Genomic DNA, 4484 nt, shown 5'->3' on the forward strand with positions numbered 1-4484 from the left:
CCGCGCCCGCGCCCCCCCCCGCGCGGGCGCGACTAACGGACCCGATCTTCTTCGGGTCCGTTGAGAGGAGAGGAGAGGAGAGGAGAGGAGAGGAGAGGAGGTTCACTGTAGCCTGCTGGTCCCGTCCTATTACCTTCTTGCAAGGTGGTAGGGGGTGATGTGTTTCTTGTGGAGCCTCTGCCGGCTGCCTAAGCCTCAGGGCTGGTATTTGGGGTGTCTCACCCCCGTGCCTTTCTTTCAGGCCTGGCAGGGAGTTGCTCCACCAGTCTATTTCCTGCTCACACTCCCTGATAGCCCTTAACCTCTCCACCTCCTTGAGCTCTGCCACCAGGCTGACCAGGTCATCCACATGCTCACACCTCACACACACGGTGTCTCTGCCACCCTCAGATGGCAGCAACAGGCATCCCTTCCCTCCAGCGTGTCGACCAGACCACACAGCTTGGTGTCATGCTGCAGTCAGTGGGAACTTCACTGGACTGCCATGACTTCTCAGATATGATGGATAGTGGCTTAGCAACTTAATCTACCAGTTCCCTCAGGACCCTCAGATGCATCTCATCAGGTCCCATAGCCTTCCTTGTGCACCTTCAGGTTCCTTGGGCGGTCTGACTAGAGCTCTTACCAGTGAAGACTGAGGCAAAAAAAAGTCCTCAGCCTTCTCCATATCGCAAATAACCAGGTCTCCCGTTTCCTTCCATAGAGGGCCCGCAAATTCCAGAGTCTTCCCTTTATCACTCCTGTGCGTATAGAAACCTTTCTTGTTGCCCTTGATGTTCCTGGCCAATTTAAATTCTAATAGGGCTTGTGCTTTATTAATCTGATGCCAGGCTGCTCGGATGATTTCTCTGTATTCCTCAGAGGCTACCTTTCCTTGCTTCCACACTCTGCAGGCCTTAGTTTTCTGCTTGAGTTTGGCCAGGAGCTCCTTGTTCAGCCATGCATTTTTGCTTGACTTCATCTTTGTTGGGATACATCCTTCCTGAGCTTAGAGGAGGTGATCCTTGAAGAATATTAACCAACTTTCTTGGTCCCCTCTTCCCTCTAGGCTTTGCCCCATGGGACTCTACCAAGCAGATCCCTGAAGAGGTTAAAATCTGTTCTCCCAAAGTCCAGGGTAGCGAACTTGCTGTGCTCCCTCCTTGCTGCCTTCAGGATCCATTTTCTTGGTCACTGTAGCCAAGGCTGTCCTTGAGCTTCACATTCCCCACCTTGTTGGTAAGAATGAGGTCCAGCATAGCGCCTCTCCTTGTTGGCTCCTCTATCACTTGGAGAAGGAAGTTTTCATCACTGTATTCCAGAAACCTCCTGGATTGCTTATGTCCTGCTGGGTTGTTCCTCCAACAGATAAGGGTGGTTGGAGTCCCCCATGAGGACCAGGGCTGGTGAATGTGAGGCTGCTTCTGTCTATAGAGGGCCTCATCTGCTTGGTCTTTCTTATCAGGTGGCCTGTAGCAGACCCCCACTATAATGTCACCTGTCCCTGCCCTCCCTGTAATCCTGACCCATAAGCTGTCAGCTCCTCATCCATTCCCAAGCAGAGCTCCATGCATGCACTCCAGCTGCTCATTGACATAGAGGGCGATGCCCCCTCCTCATCTCTTGTGCCTGTCCTTCCTAAAGAGCCTGTGTTCCTCCATTCCAACAGTGCAGTTATGGGAGCCATCCCACAGCATCTCTGTAATGCCAGTGAGGTCATAGCTCTGCAGTTATGTGTACATCTCTAACTCCTCTTGTTTATTCCTCATGCTAAATATGTTAGTGTAGAGGTATTTAAATTAAGCCCCTGATGAAGCTGACTTACTGGCTGGAGTGTCTGGAATTCCATTGTACTGCTCTTCAGGTGGTCTCCTGCTGACCTGTGATTCTACTCCAGGCTCTGGGCATCTATTGCTGACACTGGCATCAAACTGGGAAGAGTGGGATGGATTGAGGTTCCTCTCCCCCAGCAACTCCTGTTTAAAGCCATCTTCACCAGCTTGGCAATGGAAGCTGTTTAGACAGTATTTGGCAATGAATGAATTAGAAGTCAGAGTAAGTAATCTCTCTGAAGAAATGATGGTCAGATGAATAGAAGCTTGGTCACTCTCTGAATATATCAAAGGTGAATGTTATATTTTAAAATGTCACAATCTGTCATATTGGCAGCACTCAGCAGTGGTATGACTTCATTCAGGCCACAACAGTCCGCTCTTAGTCTCCACTTGCCATTAGACTTTTGCACTGGCCATATGATACTATTAAACGGTGAGTGAGTCTTGCTGATCACTCCTTGGCTCTCCAGGCGATGAATCATCTTATGGATGGGAATCAGGGAGTCTCGGTTGGTGCGATATTGTCTGGGTGGAGGCATTAGCCACTGCTGGGGTAGATGGTGCAGACTAAGCAGCCAGAGCCACAGCCTTTGCCCTGAGGCAAGTGCCTACTTGAGGATCAGGTAGGGTGAGTACCCTTGGCCTGTGCAGATCCAGTTCAGTGTTAAAGTGTATTTGGTGCCTCCTGCTTGGCCAGTGGAATGGCCCTTCCTCAAAGGGGTGCCCTCCCTGCACGCCCTCTTGCGCAAGCTGCAACGCCACACCCTGGCTGATGTGCCACACCCTGTTTGCCTGTTCTATTTTCCATGTTCCCTAGGGGCTGCTTATGGGTGTGTGCTTATGGCTGCTTATGGGTGTGTGTTTGTGGCAGCTTTTACTGCTGGCCCCACGCATGCCTCCTCAGCCATTGACAACAATTAAGTCATTTCCAGATCTAAAGGTGCAATATCCTTACAATGATCAATAACCAGTTAATCTAGTCACAATCATGAAGTTAAGAAACTTCAGTTTGAGATGCTTAGGCTGCTTGCATCAAATAGTAACTCTGATGGAGAAGCCTGCCCTCTTACCACTTAGTAAGTGAGTAAAGCCTACTTATCACAGTTATAGACTCCTTCGCTGAGAAAAACACAGTAGATGAAATGTAAACAGAAGGATGGTCATGCGAAGCCAAAATAATTCAGAACTTTCTACTTGGCCCCTATAAATAAAATTAAAAAAACAGACATCCAATGATTGTTGTCAAAAGCGCCATGCCAAAGAGCTCTTTCCAGAAGACAAGTGGGGTAGAATGCCTCAAAAATTTTCTTCTCCAAGCTTCAAAAACAATCATCAAAACAGTCACTGAAACATTAGTAACAACTATGAATTTTAATGTCTCAAGTTGGAAGCAGCAGCAAGAACTGGAAGAGCAGTATTAAATATAAACTTAATTAGAATAAAGCTAGGCAGTATTGGAATCAAAGAAGAGCTTATAGGCCACGTTTTCTCACCAACTTCTTTATCCACTTTAACTTTTTTTTCCTCCAAGAAACATTTAGTTACTTCATTTGAAAAAAGTTTGAAAGCCTTACTGATTCATAACTTCATTAACAAAGGGTTTTGGCTAACCTATGCATCCCCTGCTTTATTTTATTTGAGTTCTACACACGTAAATGACCCAAAACTGTGTCATAAAGAAAGAGCATGAGGGGACAAACTGCATTTTAGGATGCATTAAACACAGCACAGCCAGCTGGTCAAAAGAGGTCAATCTCCCATCATATTTAGTGTTGGTGCAGTCTCACCTTGAATACTGTGTGCAGTTCTGGTCTCCACAATATAAAAAGGATATTAAGTTACCTGAAAGCATCCAGAGGAAGGCAACAAAGCTGGTAAAAGGGCTGGAAGGCATGTCCTATAAGGAGAGGCTGAAGTCACTTAGGTTGTCTAGTCTGAAGAAAAGAAGGCTAAGAGGCAACTTTGTTGCTCTCAACAACTTCCTGAGGAGGGAAGGCAGAGAGGGAGGGGCCCTCCCTTCTCCCTGTTATCTGGCCCTCCCTTCTCCCTGTTATCAGGGCTCCCTTCTCCCTGTTATCTGATGACAGGATGAGCAGGAATAATACAAAGAGCACCAGTGGAGGTTTAGACTGGAAGTTAGGAAAAATTTCCTTACTGTGAGGGTGGTCAAACACTGATACATGCTTCCTAGAGAGTTGGTTGATGCTCCATGCCAGTCAGTGTTCAAGAGGCATTTAGATAACGCCCTCGATAATATGCTTTAACTTTTGGGTAGCCCTGAAGAGGTCAGGCATCTGGACTAGATGATCTTTGAAGGTCCCTTCCAAGTGAACTTTTCTATTCATCAACACACTCATAATCTCATATAAAACCGTGGTCTGAAAGTACTCTGAGTTTGAAACATGCTACTAAGAAGCATCCTGTATTACAAAAGCCATCACAAAGTTTTGTGAAAAGTCTCAGAAGAGATGTGTGTATATATTTTATATATACACCATAGAATCATATAACATCCTGAGTTGGAAGGGACCCACCAACAAGAACCATCGAGTCCAACTCTAGGCTCCACACAGGACCACACAAAAATCAAAACATATGTCTGAGAGTGTCATCAAAATGCTTATTGAACTCCAGCAGCCTTGGGGCCATGGCCATTTCCAGGTTCAGAAT

Source organism: Oxyura jamaicensis, unplaced genomic scaffold (genome assembly GCF_011077185.1).
Source record: "Oxyura jamaicensis isolate SHBP4307 breed ruddy duck unplaced genomic scaffold, BPBGC_Ojam_1.0 oxyUn_random_OJ71068, whole genome shotgun sequence".
NCBI lineage: Eukaryota > Metazoa > Chordata > Aves > Anseriformes > Anatidae > Oxyura > Oxyura jamaicensis.